The sequence below is a fragment of the Pleurodeles waltl genome, chromosome 1_1 (genome assembly GCF_031143425.1).
Source record: "Pleurodeles waltl isolate 20211129_DDA chromosome 1_1, aPleWal1.hap1.20221129, whole genome shotgun sequence".
NCBI lineage: Eukaryota > Metazoa > Chordata > Amphibia > Caudata > Salamandridae > Pleurodeles > Pleurodeles waltl.
The window spans coordinates 492162296-492183867 of NC_090436.1; positions in this window are offsets into that span (position 1 = coordinate 492162296).

Here is a 21572-nt window from a genome sequence, read left to right on the forward strand (position 1 = left end):
GATGAAACCCTCAGTGAAGAAGACACTTCTTGACCGCTGGACGTGGAGGACAGTTCTGGCCCATCTGGGCAACCTTGTCAGACACAAACAGTGAGTCTCACTGTGCCCACATCATCACCTCCCAGCCCTGTGGTCTCAACATCACAGGCAAGCATTCGCCCCACAAGCCTGTGTACCAAGCACAATGTATACCATCTTGTGCCCCTCAGTCCTGGTTCCTTGGTTGCAGCGCAACACTTCCAACAGTGATGCTCCAGGATCCAGTGAGAGAGGGCAGCCTGTGACAAGGGCACGGGCCTATGGGTGTAGGGTGGTTGTAAGGGGTGCAGAGGGCCAGAGGGGTGAGGCTACTCGGGCTGATCCTGGCCAGGATACCATCAGCTATGTCTTGCGGGTCTGTCAGGAGTCTCAAGGCATGATGGGCCAGGTTTTGATGAACTCCTGGAAATCAAGCAGCTACAGAGGGACATCCATAGGGACATGCAAGAGCAGTGGGAGGCCCACAATAATAACATGGCCTCATAAGCATGGGTGATGAGGGAAATTAACACCACCCTGAGCAGAGCTCTATAACACCACACTATCCATTCTTTTGGCTCATCAACACGAGGCACATCAACATCAGTGCCAGCCACTGGAAGGGAGGCCCTGCCAGTGGAGGAACCCACCCCAGACACCCCTGCCTCTGTAGCAGCAGATCCCCCTATGCAAGCAGGGGCATCCAGCGAAGAATCAAGGAGCTGTGGATGACAAGACACCCACCACTGCCAGCAAGTGATCTCTTCCTTAAGCAATTTCTTTGTGTGCCGCATATTCACTTTGTTGACTGATCCTCAACCACAAACTGATTCCAATGGAAGGAGCACTCTGGACTTTAGACTCCCAATGGTGTGGCATCTACTCCAATGATTTAATTCACCATGACTGACACCTTCACTTTATTTTTTATTCTTTTCTGTCAAAATCTTATTTTTCTGCATCAGCATTGTAATAAATTCTCCCATCCCAAACTCATTGTCTGCTTGCTTAATTTCTACATTTTGCAATGTAGAGATGTACGACCATGTGAACCATATGATGAAGACAGAATTATTTGTACAAGGAGGGATTTGTGACAGGTACACAGTGTTCTGTTTAGGATTACAAACATTACACACATAGACATATTCACAAGTGTCTAGTCACACCACACGTTCTATTCCAGTGTACAGCACATAGGATGCCCATATGACCAGGGTTTTTGAAACAATATTGTGTGACTCATACTGAGTCAAAGTACTTATTCCAAGGTACAGCCCCCCTCAGACCATGGAAGGAAGAGATTTGTCAGACATTGTCCTGTAGAATAGGCAAACATGAAGGTGGTTGATTTAAGAATCTGGAGCCTTATCACATACTACACCAAAGTAATCCAACATCCCATAATTCAAGATATAGACAGATGGCAGTACAACGGTCCTTGATCACAGCCCTATCTTAATCCAATGACCATGCATCTAGTGGTATGACACAAAGATATGTCAGTGATGTGGCACAGGCACTGTGACCTGCAATGATTAAACACATCTAAAGCTACATAAGGTTATACACAAAGAGTTTTCAGCCAATGTGAAGGGTGAATGACTTGTTTTCAATCTATGGCTACATATTTCATGCCCACATGCTGCTATCAGCCCACCACAGCACATAAAATAGTGCAATCTGCACTTCTGACCTTCGACCCAAAACACTGTGCAAGCTGCATTGGCACAGATCTCATACACCCCAAATCTGTGACCTACATTACATAGAACAATCCATGTCTACTTCCTATGTCAGAACAGCATCAGATACCTGCCAATGTCACAACTCTGAAATTCCCACATGAAGATGGCATGGTGAAAGTATCTGTACAAAGACAAAACAAGGAGTGTAGACTTGAAAATTTGCCTATTACACAAATCACATAGCAAGCAACTGGAAATGTAATTACATTGAAAGGGAAATGTCATAAACAAAGCAACATCATCAAGGTGGAGATATTTCAAAGGGTAACTCTTCAAGCATCCCTTGGCTGAATATTGTAGAGTAACAGCTCCCTAGTTGTTGCTAATACACCAGACTCCACACATTTCCACAATTACAGTTCATTGTACAGTCACAGTCATGACATGATATGACATACTTACACTCATGAAAACTAGCCGTTGGAGAGATGTTCCCGCCACTCAGCTGCCTCTTTTTCAACACTGTCATCCTCACTTGGCATTTCAGGATTCTTACCTGGTGGCACTGCAGGCTCCCCCTCCTCTGGGATGTATGGAATATTCCTCCGCAGGGTGATGTGGTGGAGCATGCAGCATGCCACAGTGATCTGACACACTTTTCTGGGTGAGTAGAGGATGGCTCTACCAGTCCGGTCCTGGCACCCAAATCTGTCCTTCAGGATCCTAAAAGCCTGCCCCACTACCCATTGTGTTCTTACAGGGGCCTCATTAAAGCAGACTTCCTCTGGCGTAGTTGAATTCCTTACGGTGTCAGCAACCAAGGACGGTTTGGATATGTGGAGTCTTGTGTAAAGGATTGGGACATATGTGCAACAATGAGTCACTCACTTCATGACTGTAACACCTGACATTACACACAAACAATCAGGACAGATGTGACTTACCAACCAGCCAAACCCTCTCTGAGTACAGTTGTGACATCAGCTGGGGTGTCTCTGGGTACGGTTGTGACATCAGCTGGCGTGTGGTGCTGCTCTGCATTATGCAGGAATCATAGACTGAACCATGATAACGGACACAGACGTGATATATAGAGATCCGCAAAACAGACAACTTGCACGTTGATGGAATGGAAGTTCTTTCTGTTGCAATACACTTGTTCATTGTCCTGCATTGGGACCAAGCCAACATGTGTGCCATCAATAGCCCCCACCACATGTGGGATGCATGCAATACCATAAAAGTCAGTCTTCACATGGGCTAAATCTTCACGTTGGGGAAACCAGATATAGCTGTTGAGGTGTTTTAAGATTGCTTAGAGGACATCCATCAACATCAGACTGAACATAGGCTGGGACATACAGCAGATAGGGCCAATGTATGTTGGAAGGACCCTGTGACTAGGAAGTGCAATACTGACATGACGTGTACAATGTGTGGTATGCTGGGTCACTAATTAATAGGTGGCATCAGATCTGGTTCCAACTGACAACATAAGTTCACTATTGTTCGTCTATCCAGGCGGAAATATGTTATAATGTGCCTTTGCTCCATGGTCTGGAGGTCTGGAAGTGGACTGTAGACAGGAGCTTGTTGCATCTTCCTTCTCCATGGGTACCTATGTATGACCAGAAATTAATTCTAACATTCATCAGTGTGTCTGTAGTGAATCCTATCTTGTTTTAATGGTAAGCAGGAGTCAGCTTAGCCTTCTGGCTTGCAGGCCTGTGCCCCCATCACCCAGTGACTTTTACCCTACTTAGCTTGCTCTATTTTAGCGTATTCATTTAATTAAATCTTTCCAAGTTGGCTCCATTGTTTTTAGTTAGGACAATGTTTTAGTTGTGTGCTATCAGTGCCACTCTGCTAAGGCGTCACTATCAGTGCCAGAGGCACATAAGATGTAGGTATTCACATTAAGTACTTTCCCACTTTGTGCTTTCGAGGGAATTGTTTATGTAATTGCTGTCCCAAGTATTTCTTGTTATCTATTGTTTAGGAACAGACCTATGTTAGGGGTCTGAGTAGATCTGTATAAATGCACCTCACATAAACAGATAGTTAGAGGGATTACTACCAGATGCCATCGCTGCTATAGATGCTGCACATCGTCTTGACGCTGACCCAGTATTTGTGTCCCTACGGGGTCTGAGCTAGAGACCTCATTCCAAGGTAACAAGGGTTGGGGGGCTCTTCTAATGGACATGGTATTGGCAGATTAGGTTTACCACACCTAGCTCTCTTTAGGTTAGGGGTTAGGTTCACTATATTAGGGTATTAGGACATATTTCATATCTAAAGTCATTTTATGTAATTGCAAGATGGTCGGGGTCGTTGTATTAATGACTCTTGTGTTCACAATTCTGCTTCTTGCATTGTTCATTATCCTTATCATTGCAGCCCATGCAACTTATCGTAGATTGCAGTTTTGTTAATAAAACCTATTGAAAACTTTACTGCATCTCGGTCATTGCCTGTGTTTGATTGAGACATGTTGTTCATGTGAGAAAGGGGTAATCTCCATTTAACCACGAGACTCCCTGAGATGTCGCACTCTTGAGTCAATGCGTAGAGGCTGCCACAAATCACCTTTCACTGTTTGGGTTTTTGGTGGAGTGCTGCTTGTGAGCTGGGAGGGGTGGGGCGACAGTTGCGACTTGTTGTAGGACTGGCATAGTCATCTACAAACATAAGTACTGTCATCCTTAAACCAGCAGTCTTCCCTAGAGCAAGAGTCAAACTACGACATGTCCACATCAACATACATGATGCATGTCAATGATATCATGTGACAAAGCATTTCTTAATGGATAGACATGGCACCCAGTACACATCACAGCTACAAATAACACAAGGGTCACATGGGCTTCCCATGGTCTCCACACGTGTCCACAACATTGATATGAACCAAATAAAAAAATGTGCAACACATTTTCCCCTCGAAATGCAACAACCAAAATGACCGTTGGTGGTGGAGGACTGTGCCCCACTATTAAATGCCATCTGTGCCTTGCAACATACTACAATGGTGTTTGAGTAGTAGGATCTATAAGACAAAACATAATAAGGATGTTTGTGTGGTCAAAAACCCTTTTTTGCTGGTGTGTTGCAGCAAAAAAAGCGTCCCAAGGAGCCGGATCTCAATTTGGGGATGGTAAGCCTTGTTACCCGTGTGTGTTTCGCATTTCACATTTGACGTTTGACCCATTACAGTTTTGATTACATTCCTTACACTTTAATCACTGTATTACCATATAATGGTTTTCTCTGGCCTATGTATATGTATTTTTTGTATTTTAGGGTGACCTGACTTTACCAGTTGACTTCAATGTAAGTGACTGTTTTCAATCCTAAAGTTAGGGCGTTTAAAATCTTGTGTTGTAATTTGGAGAAGAAGTTTAATCTTTTTTTGGTCCTGATGAAGCGTCAATGGATCCGGCTGGACCGTAAGGACGCAAAACATGTTGACCTTGGTATAGAGGTACTATATGATTTATAGTCCCCTAGGTTTTGTTGTTTTGAGAGTCACTTGAGCATTGCACTCCTGTGTGACTCTCACTCATTTTTTAATCTTGGTCTTCATCCACCCCACACTGATTAAAGTTATGATTTGGCGCAATGAATAACCAATTTTACCACTTTCTCCTGTTCTCTCCAACCCTAGTCTACTCCTGTTGTAGGTTGTCACGCTTAATTAAATAGAACAGCACGGTATAAGAGCCCCCTTCGGGGAGCCCGCCAGGCGTTGCAGTGCCGGCCTGGTGAGGAGCATTTCCCCATGATGATGCTAGTCATCCATTGTGATACTTGAGGGCTCTTGCTCCTGAGACCCCAGGTCTCCCAGGAAGTCAGAGTAGTTTGGAACAGTGTACTCTATTTCTTAGGCAGCTAAAAAAGCAACATACAGCATTTCAGGCCACCGACATAGCAGATGTCTGACCTACTCCACTGTACATTAGGAACCGTCTGTGACCGCTGGCAGAAGTCGCCATGGCAGTAGGCGGTTGCAACTGTGGTGGACACAGCCCTAGGCTAAAGTTGTTGCCAGTGGCAGTTGCGGGCCAATGACTGTGTCCACCGGTGGGTGGTAATGAACATGTACGTGGCAGACGTGACCACCATGTTCTGCAGATTCACTCACTTGACTGCTGTCACTGCTGCCAGCAACACCTCCACAACGTAAATGGCTGTGTGCTGCTTCTGGGAGCAATCATGCCATGTCCTGCAGGTGTAGGGACTCTGCCTTCTCACCAGAGGAGCTGGAGAGACTGGTGTCTGAGGTCCTACCCCTGTATGGACAGCTCTATGACTGACCAGAGGAGCAGGTAAGTCCCTCACGTGCACAATTTCCTCTGTACTTCACCAGCCTTTCCCACCTCACAGGCAACAATGTGCTCCTGTGTGCCAGTTAGACTTCTTGTGTGGGTGTAGTTGCAGTCTGCGTGGCATTAATGGAATGTAGAATGTACAGGTATTGGTGGGCAGTAACATATGTTAAGTTCAGCCACATTGTGCTGTGTGAGGTTTTTGGGGTCCTAGATCATCCTTGTGTTGGATACATGTGACTAGGTAAGGAGAAATTACTGCTATCCACTGACATCTCTTTCCTCATGATTGTTGTAAATGTCAGACAACATGTATGTGCATGACTGCATGAGCTGTGTATGCATGCTGTATGAGTCATTTGGGAGTCATGTGAGCAATGTGTATAGCTTCACAAATCTTTCAAGCCACATCTGGCCTTGCTAAACTGTTGTGTGGAAGGCATGTCATGAATCACTCTGCCCTTCAGGTTGCCACACACACCACATGGCAAATTGCTGTTGGTTACATGATGTACTGTCATACATGGAAGTGATGCGAATGGAGCATCATGTAGGTTCGGTCTGCCAAGCCTGCAGAGACCAGGGCTTGTCAAATGTATCTCCCAGTATGGGACCTAGTCTAGGCTGTGATAGAGTCACTGTGGCTATGCAACTGTGGCACTGTGTCCACTCCATGTACCCCAACAGATCCTGTTGTGTGGCCAATATGATGCTCTAGAGGCAAAACCTGCCCTGAATGCCTCATTCCTTTGACTAGACCAATAATAGGTACTGAAATAAATCATTAATCTAGCCCAAATGTGCATTTAGCATCATTGTCAATGTGTGTCTCAGACTCATGACAGGTTCCTCACTCACAGAGCTCTGTTATCACATTCACACAGATCATATTTGTCCTGTATAGTCATATTGCATTACTGACAGTCCCACAGTGCAGACAGCGTGTTGATTCTTGAGAAGCCATAGTATATGACTCATTAGCTTGGTCACATAGCAGAAACTGTACAATGGATGCCTTTGTTTGTTGGTTGCCACCTCTTTAGGATCAACACATATGTCCAAAGGAGGGTACATACTGGGGTGGGCGGAGTTCACAGAGTTCTACTCCATGGAATGCCACGTAGTTGGCTTAAAACTCTATGGAATTCTGTGGTGTTTTGCGTGTGTCAGAGTGCCGCCTGCCCTACTGGTGCTCTGACCCAAATGCGCCTGATCTTGGAAATGCTAAGCAGGGTCAGACCCCTGCTTAGCGCTTCTGAGATCAGGTACATTCAGGTCAGGGCCCTAGGCAACGAAAGCTGCAGTTTCAGGCTCCTTGTGCTGACACAGCCCACCGGTCTGGAGCCTGCTGCACTCCATTCATGCACACATCCCTTCACCAGCTGCCCTCCTTCACAAACTTGTTAGAGGGCCAAATACACCCTGTCTTGTACCAGCCTTCAATCACCTCCTGTGCACTTACACACAGCCTCAGACCACCTTTTCCTTATGGCCCAGCACTAGCAGCAGCAAACCAGCTCACCACCACCAGCCTGGTATTTTCACAAAGTTCCAAGTCTGGCTTGCCAGTGGGCTTTAATGCACTCTCTCAGGCTACACATATTTCTATCTGGTGGGGGCTGCAGAACTACCACTCAGCTGATGCTCCCCCGGTCTCCAGCTCTACCTGCTGGCCTCAGCACAGTACTTCATAACACCACCTCCTTTCCCAGGGATTCTGAAGAAACAGGTTATTTTCAAGTGGAGCTCTGACAGCAAGTTTCTTGTTTTCCAAGCACAGCCCCCTTTATATGCAAATCCTGTCCATGCCCAGTGCCAGCCCCCGAATGTGTACATAGAAGAGAAAGTGAAACAAGGATCTTACCAGTGGCCTGGTTCTCTGCCTCCTTCTGCACCCTGGTCCCAGGTTGCTGAGGAGAGTGAGAGGAGGAGGCCTAGATCTGGAGCAGGCACTGGTGCAGCCCTGCAGCTTGCAGCAGCTCCATACCTACGATGTCAGGCAAGTGCATACTGCAGCCCAGTTACGGGCCACACAGCACAAGCACAGACTGTCTGAGGTTGCGCTATATGGCACATAACTGGGCAGCAGTGCAAACACAGTGAACTCTGCTCCGCTCCGCTGCCAGGGCTAGTGGAGTTTTTGGCTGAACTCCTAGCTCCAAGCAGAGCGTGGAGTACCAAAAACTCTATTAATTCTGCCAGCGGAGCGGAGTTTACTGCCCACCCGTAGTACAAACCACAGAACCCACCCCCTAAAGTTGCATGAGTCTGCATTTGGTAAACCACCTGTCCACACATGCACAAGGAAGACATTTTCTGTACCCACAATGGCAGCCCATTGATTGTTACTCATGTGTAATGTTGAAGGTTGTACTCTGGCAGTTGCCTGTAGGGACTGCATACAGCAAGTCATTCTCACAGAGTGTGAATGTGTTGGTCCATTCATTCCTGCGGAGTTTACCCCACAGAAGCCACATAGGGGTGTAGTGTTTCATAGTGGCTCACATCACAGTACAGATTGCTAGAGTATGGGCTACCTGATGTCAGTAAGCTTGCTTAGTCATTGTAGGCCATGAACAGCGTAGTTGGTTGATCTTCAGAAGGAAATACATATGTCTGTAGTCATGTCCCTGTACTTATTGGCTTGTGAGTTTCACACTTAGAAAGAATTGACAAATAGAAAAGTCCTAACTTGATGTTATTGACATGTACGTGACTCAACCATTTGTGATCAAACTTGTGATTATAATCTCTTGATTTGTCTTTTGCATCCATGCAGGTCAAGAGACATAACAAAAAGGCACTATAGAGAGCCATCACCAAGAAGGCTTGGATCCTTGGGGTCAACAGCCGGCGGAGCGCCCACTTCAGGAAAAGGTGGGAAGACCTGAGATGCTGAGCCTGAAAGATCACAGAGGACCAGCTGGGATGTCCTCCCAATGTGGGTGGGGTACCTGTCGGATTATTACCCCCCTAATGGCCCACCTTCTGGGGGTGGCACAACCAGACCTTGATGGGTGTTTGAGGACAGCACAGCAGCCACAAGGGGGTGAGTACACAGCATATTCCTGCCTGTCCCAGTGCCAAGTGAATGTGTTAGGTTCTGACATCTCCCCCTGACAATTAGGGATGAGCCATGTGTAACACAGAAGATGAGTGATAATTTGTATAGACATGTCATGTGTTGGATACTGATCTGCCTTGACTATTTGCCCAGGAACCTAGGACACAACTGTGTACACTCCACAAACAACTTGCTCTCCAGGGACGACACATGGATGTGTAAAATGATCAATCAAGTACTTATTGTTGTTGTAGTGTATTTAAATTATATGCAATACACCACTACTCCTGAGTGTTAAAGGCCAAAGGTAAGGAAGTGATGGATCACTGTCCTCAGCCATGTGGTTGGATAAATGAGTATTTTGGCATCTGCCACCCAAAGGCTACTTGTCTTCAGCGTATGCTGGGTGCTGGTGCCTCACTATAGTCTGCAATGGGAAGATGACCATCATACACGTGACAGAGCATGCATTGTACTTCAGGTTTAGCTACTGATCAATACTTTCCCTTGGTAAGTGGGGAATGTCCATTGACATGATTTATGTGCCATCACTGTTGCCAACATCCCTTGTGCCTACATGTCATCATCCTTTCCTTTCTCATAAGTAAAATATTTGTAAGCTGCTGTTTCATGCATGGTCTACCTGTGTTGATGGGATGATGTCTGTATTGCCTCACATGTATGCCTGGCAACCTTTGTTTGGAATAAGATATTTACAATGGGGGTACATTTCATGTTGAACCACATACAGGAGGGTGTCACTATTGTTTATTGGCTGACACATACCCTCATGCAACCCTCATGCATCATAGCATGTCATTTAGGATGTAGAACTGCAGTAGCAATAAAGGACATGACAGATAGGCCTAGAGTTTTTAGCCACAATGTGCATTTCTATGCCATTGATGTGGCATCATGTTGCAAAGTGCACAGTACATCTGCAATGTGTAATGTTTGTAACCTGACTGTTGGCATGCATCATGAAGTGACTTGTTGTTATGTTGAAACCACATGTGTATCGGTAGAGGCATTCATCCACATACATCTGGGTCTGCATGACCATAATGGAGACAATGATGTAGCTTCCAAATGGGCAACATGTTGAGGGCCTTCAACAAGCACTTGCAAATCTCTGGGCCTCTCCAACATCCACGGAACTAATGGTGACTACTGATACATTCAGAGTATGTCTTTGCAAGGGGTGCCAGACATTAGTGGTGAGTTCCCTGAGGTGTGCTGATTCATTGTTTTGTGGATTTTAGGGACGTCTCTCTCTGACATATTGTACATGATGTCTACAGTGTCCATTTCCATGCCACATGTGTGGCCAATCTGAGCAACACTAGTACTACCTCCATGACTCCATTGGGACGAATATCACTTGGTGAAGTGTGCATTGTGGAGCTGCTTCCAGTGTGACATGAATATTTCCATGTCACCTTCTCCAGGCTATTGTACTTTTGCCAACAGCATGGCATGATTTTGGAGCATCATTTCTTTTTGTTGGTTCATTATGTTCGTGACAAATAGATGTGTGCATGACCTTGTGTGGGATCTGCAGGAATGCAGTTGGCATCGGCCTACTATTGTATGACAGCAGGTAACTGATATATGCTCCATGTGGCAAAGCTTTGAGGGTGATGAGGTCTCCTACTAGTTTAATGGTTACTGTGTTTGGACAACATCAGCCATGCAATTGTTGTTGTCTGCAATCCTAATTTTCCTGTGGGCAATTTTTGCCAGTTCAGATGGTATGCATGCATATTGTATGGCACATGTGTGGGCCACTTAGATAGAGTTTGTTGGTGGGGCCTACTTGACATCATGGTAATGTGTGCCAAGCAGAGCTGTTGTTAAATTGAGATCATGGACATGTGATGACCCTATTTCTTCTTGCAGTATCACCCCAGAAAAGTGAAGGAGACAGGGCATAATCAAGTAGGGATGCATCTGGCCACGGGACCTCCATCAAGACACCACAGAAACAGAGGGACCCAGTGGCTAAGAGGGTGAGGGGAGTGCCACGAGAGAGACACCAGAACATCATCTTCATCATCAGATTCTTTCTCCAGTGGGCACTCTACAGTGATGGCGGACCCATCAGGGCATACTCTTGTTCCATCATTGTCCACCATCTCCGTTCTATCACCACCTTCCCTGTTGCTCCCCACCAAGTTGGCCACGCCCATTCACCAAGGAGGTTGGGCGTCTCCTTTGCTGCAGGCACCTCCGCCCCAGCCCTTGTCACCCTTGCTGTCCTTAGTGAGGAGGCCATTGACCTCTTTTGGAGTATCTCAGTGGGTCAGACAGACATTGTGAGTGCCATCCAAGGACTGGCAAGCCAACTGCAGCAGACAAATGCATTCCTGGAAAGCATTCAAGGTGCAATGTCTGGTCTACAGAGATCTCTTCAGGGTCCAGCCTCCACAATGATGGCAGCCAGTCACCCCCCACCTCCTGTCCCCTCCAACACCCTCGTCTCATTCCAAATACCCCATACCCCTACCTACCCGAAACACACATACTGATCCGCATGCACCCACCTCAACACACAAGAGCCACATACACAGACACAAGCAGCACAAAACACACAAGCAAATGACACCCACAGACCCAACATCAGTCACCACTTCCCCATGCATCCCCACCACCCCCACCAGCCCACACACGACATCAAGCATACCCACAGGCACCACCATACCATTCAGTGACACACCCACCATACTCGCTGATACCACTCCAACAGACACTGACATCTATCACAACCACCATACCTCAGACACCAATCCAACAGACACACAGATATCCACCACATCCAGCATACCCGTAGATACTACCCCAACAAACACACACATCTACCACTCCATCCCCTAGCGCCTCCACCTCCCAGCCCCCAAGACACACAAATGCACACACTCACCTATGTAACAGATGCCATGAAAACATAAGCATATCTCCCATATGTACACACCCATGACATCCACACCAACACAGCAGACAACCATGCCCTCAACCTCAAAATCCCCACCCCTTCTGCTGACCGTCCCCGTGTACCTAAGAACGTTTTTTGGTTGACCTTGCCCTTTCCCCGCTCCCTCCACCCCCTGCCCAAAACCGGAAAGGTCCAACTCACCTCTCAACCCTTCCCTTCCACCTCCAAGTCCTCCCCTGTAACACCTGCCCCCTGCAAGCATCCATTCCCCTTCCCCTCCAAGAAGAAGCCCACCCCTCCCAAGAAGCAGTCCACCCCTCCCAAACCCAAACCCATCCCTCCCATATCTGACCCCCCCTAGATGATCCTTGAGGTAGCTGCCTGCCCACTTGATACCCCTTCCTTTGGAGATTCCTGGCATTTAGGAGTCAAGTGTCAGCACAGTGATGTACCTGTGCAGTACCAAATGGACTTTAAAAAGGTTGAAGTTAATACACCCACACAGTTGTTTTTTTGGGTATACATTTGTTCTGCAATTCCTTTTCTACTTTTATGTTGTTCCTGAGTACCTTGCGTTGTCTGTCTACAATTGTGTGTGTTTCAGCCTGCTTGCTGATCAATTTGTTGTTGTTTGCAGTATCTGACTTTGTGTGTAGTGCTGGTGTCCCCCAAGACAAGGGTAGCTGTTGATTGTATGGATATGTGGGTCTCAATGCAATGATGGTACCATGGCATTGTGTACTGTTTGGTATGGCAAGTATTCCATCTTTTGTTGTCCAATGTGAGCATGTATGGTGTTAGACTTGTCCCTCTGATATGGTTTATAGATTTATCTAGTGTGTGGAGGGTTGAATTTTGTTTGAACAGACATGCAGTGTGTTGAATTGTGCTACCTTTGTTTGCATTTGCCGGTGCATGTGTCCATTTAGCTGTGTGTACCTTGCAGCTACTTCATGTAGATGTCTGTCCCATGCTGTTGGCTTTGTATGTGCTTTCTTGAGTTGCACTTGCACACTGCAGATAGGCATGTCATTTGGGCCTGGTATTGTTTGCCCCTAAGATACATGCAGGGCCAGTTCCTCTACAAATGTTGTTTAAGGTGCATGTGCAAAGTGATATGTGTCCCAGTGCAGTCTCCTTCCCTGAGTGAACCTTATGGAATCATCCATATTGTGCAGGTATTGTTTGCATGGTGATCTTTGTAGATTCATCTCTCCGTCTATTGTGCATCCCATTGTCTTTCCACTGTGTTGCAATGTGGGTGATGTGCGTCTATTGCCAGGCTGCTTACTGGGAGTGGTGTTTGTGTCCCAAGCAACAACCATACATATATGTGTTGAAAGTGCAGACACTCCATGGCATGTGAGGAATGTGAGTGTGCGATTTGTGTTTGTAGATGTTATGTTGGTGTGTTGTTGGTGTTGTATGAGACAATGTTGTGTACACTTCAATGTCCCTGTGTCAATATGACAAAATAAAATGATGGACGGAGTGTTGAAACTTTTCAAAAACTCACCCCCAGTCACAGATCTGGGTTTAATCCATTGCTATTTTGCTTGCCACATCACCCCAGTTCGGACCCAGCTGTATGCAAATCAGTCTTGACCCTGCTCCCAACGGGAGCAGTCCAGCCCGAACTGCCAAACCAGGTCCTCCCTGGACAGGGTTCAAGCGTCCTGGGACACGTATCATCCTTCATCAACCAGGCTAGCTTGAATCCAGTGGCGCAGCAAGTTAGGGACCCATGTCTGGGCATACCTTAGCCACTGTTGTTAAGGAGCACAAGGCAATATCACAAAATAAAATGATGGCCATAATGTTGAAACTTTTCAAACACTCACCCCCAGTCACAGACCTGGGTTTAATCCATTGTTATTTTGCTTGCCACGTCACCCCAGTTTGGACCCAGCTATATGCTAATCAGTTTTGACCCTGCTCCCAATGAGTCCAGTCCAAACTGCCAAACCAGGTCCTCCCTGGACAGAATTCAAGGATCCTGGGACGGGTTTCAGGGTATCACCCCTCATCAGCCAGGCTAGCTTGAATCCAGTGGCGCAGTAAGCAAGGCACCCACATCTGGACATACCCTAGCCACTTAGGGTGCACAAGGCAATGTCACAAAATAAAATGATGGATGTGGAGTGTTGAAACTTTTCAAACACTCACCCACAGTCACAGATCTGGGTTTAATCCAACGTTATTTTGCTTGCCACGTCACCCCAGTTCGGACCCAGCTATGTGAAAATCAGTCTTGATCCTGCTCCCAATGGTGTAGGAGGACACAATGCAGTGTGAGTGACCTGCCCAAAGGGGCATGTTGTGACTTTAAATGTGTCCTCCTTTGTGTCTGAATCTGACACAGGACACAATGAGACATGTACTTGTTACCATACTGTGACACCCATATGATGTGGCTGACTGCACAATGATTTATTGCTGAGCATAATGAGACAGGTAGGCGTGTGTACTTACAGGCAGCTGCATCCACGGTGAAGTGGGTTTTGAGCACCTTCGAGGATCACCAACAGTGGCAGGACATGAGTGATGAGCTCCGTAGCGGATCCGGACATGTAAGCCTGTTCTCTCTGTTTCTGCCTGCTGAGACATGGTTGTTGGACCGCCACGGTCACATTGGAGGTGTGCAGCCTCATATTGTGTCTGGTGGAAACACTGTGGCGCTCATTCTGACACCGCCATTTGGCCGCTCCGCCCACCAAAGGAGCGCCCGCCGGGCCAGCGGGAAAGGCCCTGCAACACAGAGGCCGGCTCCGAATGGAGCCGGCGGTGTTGCAGGGGTACGACGGGTGCAGTGGCACCCGTCGTGATTTTCACTGTCTGCAAAGCAGACAGTGAAAATATGTATGGGGCCCTATTAGGGGGCCCCTGCACTGCCCATGCCAATGGCATGGGTAGTGCAGGGACCCCCAGGGGCCCCGCGACACCCGTTCCCGCCATCCTGGTTCTGGCAGTGAAAACCGCCAGAAACAGGCTGGCGGGAAGGGGGTCGGAATCCCCATGGCGGCGATGCAAGCAGCGCCGCCATGGAGGATTCCCTGGGCCAGGGGAAAACCGGCGGGAAACCGCTGGTTCCCCTTTTCTGAATAGCCCTGGAAGCACCGCCAGCCTGTTGGCGGTGCTTCCGCTGCCCTCCGCCGCCAGGGTTGGAATGAGGGCCTGTATCTGTTGGCTTATTTGTGCTGCCTCGTGACCACGAAGGTCTGTGCTGCCTGGCAGTGCTGGTGGCCCAACAGCGGTCTTCGCTCCATAGGTGGTCCGACTGCCAAGCCGACAGTGGTCGGACCACCAACGCTGTCTGAAAGTCCATGGACCCCCAGACTTGTAATGAGGCCCTTATTCTGTGCTAAGTTAATGCTACTTGTTACTGCAGCATTAAGGGCCATACTACAAGTTTTGTGGTTTTGCCACTGCCAAACTCAGAGCATCGGTCAGATTATGACCCTGGTGGTCAGACCGCAAAGAGACCGCCGTCATCACCAGGATCATTGATCCTGGTGGGTTGGTGGCAGTCGAAGTTGTGATCAGCCATGGCGCCACTAAGTTCAGCACTGCTGTTCTGACCTTTACTTCCCTGACATGTAAAGGCTGATCTTGACTTCCCCGACATGCAAAGAATGGCAGAAAGGCAGTGCTGGGGGCCGCAGGGGGGCCCCTGCACTGCCCACACACATGTCATGATCAGTGCAGGGACCCCCTGCCCCGCACCATCAGAATGCGCTCTGCCTGCTGAAGCAGACAGTGTGCATTTTGAGGATGCTGAGGCACCTTCTTGCTGATGGCATTGGGCTCAGCTCCCTGAGAAGCCAAGCCCAATGCCACCGCAGCCTGGAAGAAACCTCCTAATGCAGAGGTTTCCACCAGTCAGCCCAGTGGAAACATTGTAATAGGGCCAGAAGAGGGAGATCTCCAGCTTTGCAGCAGTCTCCTCCCGACGGTCGGCCCACCAAACTCGTAATGAGGCCCTATGTGTATGTTCCCCGGCAGAATACCTTTTATAACCTGAAATTAATATTGTACTTATTGCTTTATAAAAAAAATATCTCACCAAACTAAGGGGGTCATTCTGACCATGGCGGTAATTACCGCCATGGCGGAGGTCGGCGGTAGCACCGCCAACAGGCTGGCGGTGCACCGCTGGGCATTCTGACCGCGGCGGTTCAGCCGCGGCCAGAAACGGAAAGTCGGCGGTGTACCGCCGACTTTCCGCTGCCCGTCTGAATCCTCCTTGGCGGCGGAGCGCGCTCCGCCGCCATGGGGATTCTGACACCCCCTACCGCCATCCTGTTCATGGCGGCTCTCCCGCCATGAACAGGATGGCGGTAGGGGGTGCCGCGGGGCCCCTGGGGGCCCCTGCCGTGCCCATGCCAATGGCATGGGCACGGCAGGGGCCCCCGTAAGAGGGCCCCAAAAAGTATTTCAGTGTCTGCGCAGCAGACACTGAAATACGCGACGGGTGCAACTGCACCCGTCGCACCTTCCCACTCCGCCGGCTCAATTCTGAGCCAGCATCCTAGTGGGAAGGTTGATTTGCCCTGGGCTGGCGGGCGGTCTGTTGGCGGCCGCCCGCCAGCACAGGGCAAATGTCAGAATCACCGCAGCGGTCTTTCGACCGCGGTGCGGTGTTCTGACGGCAGTACCTTGGCGGACGGCCTCCGCCGTCCGCCAAGGTCAGAATGACCCCCTAATTCTGTTGTAGAGACTGGTCATGTGAAATTATCCTTGCACCCAAATTTAGTTATGTCTTCTTAACTAGATTTAATAATGATATTTAGAGAAAGGGTAGGGGTAAGCTTCTTATTATACACCAGAAGCACATGCTGTTTTCACTAGCAGTAGGTTGAAACAGTCTTTAATCTTTAACTTCATAAAATGCCAAATAGGACTCCTATTTTGAGATAACACAACTCACAAATAAATATACTGCTTGATTTTTCTCATAGATTGCACCCCCCAAACATCACCTATGATTTGACTTTATTTGTGTAGTGGCAAGACATCACACACACATCTATTGGTGTTGAAGGAAGTTTATTCCTCGGAGCAATGGTCCTGGCAGCACAAGGGCAGGCACCACACTCCAACTGACCCCATGTTAAAAATTAACACTTCAAGGTAGAGGACTGACATATGCAGCCATTCTAATAATGAATACTAGCATTATCATGACACCAGTCATGGCCAGTGATTGATATAACACTTCTCAATTCTTACACATGAGTAATAACTCCACTCGGGTAATCAGTGAACACAGAGAGACTGACATATAACACAGAGAAACCGACAATGGGTGAGTTCACATGAAACAATAGATAAACCTAGAATAAATAGAAACTGAGGTTTAGATACTAAATCAAAGTACTTACCTACCAGTGCAATCATCTCTCCATAAGGTGGTGTACAATGTCTACCTTGTGGTTCTCTGATGACATATGATTTACTAATTTCTTTTGACATATTTAATATAACACTGGGTCCTGTTACGTTTGTTTCATCAACATTGTCTAACTTTTGTCCACATGCTATTCCTCCTAACATCTCTAAGTCAGACATCAACATCCAGCTTCTACAACCATCATCTTCATACATACATTCATTACCATCAGTCAGATTTATTTTTTCAGAGCTATTCCCCTTCTTTTAAAGGGCCACTATTCTTAAATCCCAGCGCTGCTCATTCTTCAACTCCACCCAATAATTTCTCACTATCTTAAATCTGTAGGGATTCTTACATTTGGATAGACCTACACACACTGCACCCAATTTCACCTTTGCCCTGTCACTGCTTTAAATTTTAATTTCCATGTCTTGAGAGGCAACTTATCCTTTCACTATACTTAACCAGTGTTGCAACAACTTTGCATTTCGTTTGGAACCAGGTGACCTGCCCCTGACTAACTCAAATCTACTTTTGCCCAAAGAACTGATGGGTGTAGTCCTGTATACCCATAGCTTATTCTTCAAAGATACTTACTGATCGACACCCAATTTCAATGCCATTTCCATGGTACCTTGTACCAGTCTATTGATTCTCACAACCTGCTCATTTCCCTCTGGATTATAAAGGGTAGTATGCATGTGTTTCACCCCACAAGTATCAAAGAAAACTAATTTCATTTGACCTAAGCTAAGTGCCATTGCCTGTGACAATATAGGATGGTACACATTCTCTGTTAAAGATTGACTTCAAAACATTAATGGTTGATTCAATGTTAATGGATCTCAAGAACACAATTTCCATCCATATTTAATAGGCATCCACACTGCAGCATATTTATGATTTTCTGGTAAAAATAACTGAACGGTCCAATGAAATTCAGCAAAATATTCTCCCACGCTACTTTCCTATCTGTGATATGTGTTCCTCATATGTTGCTCTCAATTCCACCTAGAATCATTTCACTGCCTCCATACATACTCAATATTCCTGTTTTTTTAAATAAATTTGATTTAACTTTTACAGTTTGCTGTGGCAGGGTGGCAGAAGTGGTAGAACTGTGTTTCTGAGAGGGATGAGGTGCGTAATAAAAAAAAAAATCCTACCAGTCTTTGCATGCATGAGTTCTTTCACCATGAGTATTCCTGTTCCTTGTTTGGTATAGTCTGATTGTCATCAAATTGTAGTGGCATAAATCACAGACATCTTCTATTGGTGTTGAAGGACATTTATTCATCAGAGAAAGGAGTCATGGCAGCCCAAGGCCAGACACCACAATCCAATTGACCCAAGGTTAAAAAGTAAAATGACACATTCAGACATTCTAAAAATGAACTCTTGCATTACCATGACACCTGCCATGTTCAATGGTAGATATAACAGTTTAATACCTACTAAACACCATAACTTTGGTTTTGAAAATATTTACTTTCCAAAAGTGTGTGTCAGCATATTTTGTGCAACAATTGAACTATACGGTTAACCAATGGAAGTTACAGTCTTTGTAATTATTTGCAGTTGTCTAGATTTGGAGGAAACATCTGGGTTACATACATGATTTTAGGGAACTGAGAAGTGCAATGGCGCCAAAATGGATCCTTGCTTCAGTCTATTTACTGATTTTAATTCTTATGATAACCCATTAACAGAGCCCATCAGTTCTTTAGCCCTGGTTTCTCTATGTATAACCAATCTCCAAAAAATGAATTTAAATAAAAAAAATTATCACATTAATTGAGAAATTCTCTCCACTTAGTGCATCTACCCTACAATTTTGATTTTACAATGGAATAATTTGTCTAAGGCACCCTTTGCTTTTTGGTATCAATTAGAAAGTTCTTTGCTGCTAAATTCCAGGAACTAATCACCACTACACAATTTATGATCACTCAAACTAGTTGGCCAAACACCCTAATGTGGCATCATATGGAATAAACTATATGGAATGATTCATCCAAGGCACCCTTTGCTTTCTGGTATCAATTAGAAAGTTATTTGTTGCTAAATTGCGGGAACTCATCATCACCACACAATCTATGATCACTCAAACCAGTAGACCACAGTCTCTAATGTGGCATCAGATGGAATAAACTATATGTAAGCAACACATAATCAATTATATTCTACCCTATGGACCCAACCAGGTATAGGAGGATGAAAAATTCCCTCTCGTTTCACCACTTAATATCACACTGTGGTGTTCTCTCTAACTCCCCAAATGGTGTTTACTTCATTTGTCTGTGTTCACATTTTCTAATTAGATCAAGGTTAACTCAAGACCATTTTAGCTTTTATCCATGAACATCTGATTAGCACAGTTATGCATGCTAGGGAAAGAGAAAACATTTGCAGTCATTGCTACTTGTCATTTAGTACACCTCAGATGCTGCACAAATCACCAGGAAATATGACAAGGGCAACTGATAAAGTCAACATTAGACAATAGATCAGGTCTCTAGAACTAAAATGCATTAGTGAATTAACTCAAAATGGCTATTGCCTGAGTGTATCAAGAGTTCAGAAAGCTATTACTTAAGAGAAGTTTTGGAATGGTTCCCACAGTGCACAGGAAATTCTGAAACAGACTTCCTTTGCAATTGTTCCTACTGATCCACTCTCACTGCAGATGAACACTGCTCTCAGACAGAGAAAGGCCCACTAACCTCACTACCCTTATGAACGTCAGTTAAAGTGAATCTTAGATTAGGCAATGGGATCTTGAATCCTTTTCGCAAATGTTAAACTATTTACCCCACCAATATACCAAATCACATTTGATTGAAGTGACAAATATTCAGCTAAATGTGTTGAAATGTTTAACTTTTTATTGCTATGTAGCCAGAGTATGCCAGTTTCTTCACCAGTAATATGACTGCAGAGATGCATACTGCAATGTGGTTTGTCCTGTTCGATTTTCATTGGGTAGCAGTCATTTATATGCTTAAACGTATCCTCTTGCTCTAGCTTGAGTGAACGGTAGAGGGTATGTCTTTTCATGGGTTCCATATCATTATGGGAGTATATTTCCACTACTATCATCACATATTTGTGAATATCACAACTCTAATGAATGTATTTGATTTCACACAATGATTGATCTTTTAGTGGGACTGTTCCAGATAAATAATCAGGGGAATCAGTACTGTTATGGTCCACAAAGTTATGTTATTGACCTTATTCCCTGTTAAATATCCTGTATACTAAGCTCATATAAATGGGTCACAGGGATATCAGTCATTGAGACACTAGTACTATGAGCATTATGCGCCTCATTATGGGTTTGGCGGTCTCAGGTCCGCCATGTTCGCGGTGGCGGTGGTACCACCAACAGGCTTGCGGAGAAGACCATCAAATTATGACCATGGCGCTATTACCAAGGGAATACAGTCAAAGCACCGCCAGCACTGCCACTGAAGTCTGACCACCACGGACGACGGTAGCACCCTGAGACCATGTTTCTGCAGGACAGATTACAAGGCTGCACACCACCAAGGTTTCCGCCATGGTTGCACTACCATGGAAACCCAACCAGAAACCAACTGCATAAAAGAAGCCATACTCATCCGGAGCCGCCATGGAACCTGAACTAGACATCTTCCTGCTGCTTCTACTCACCAAATGACTTTGGAATCTTTGACGACAACAGTAACCATAAATACAAACACTTACCTGTTACTGTTGTAGATTGTCACGTTTTGAACACTCACACAACATACATTTGGGAAAGGGGTACAAGGGCAACACTCACATGTAACAGTACACTAACACACACAAACACATACAGTCCCATATACACAATAAGCCCGCTACAGCCATCACACACACAAACATGCACATGTCATAAACACACATAGGAATGCACGGAAACACTGCACAGGCCCACACAACACCACAACACGTCACAACCACAGCAAAACCGCACCATATCTAATCACATGTCAGGGACCCACAGGGGATACTACCCAGGGACACATCACACATCCATCACAACGTAACACCTACAAGAAAAAACATTTATACAAATACACAATCATACTACTTACTGATCGACTTACACAGAACATCGTATCTAACATTTCATGCACATAGCACG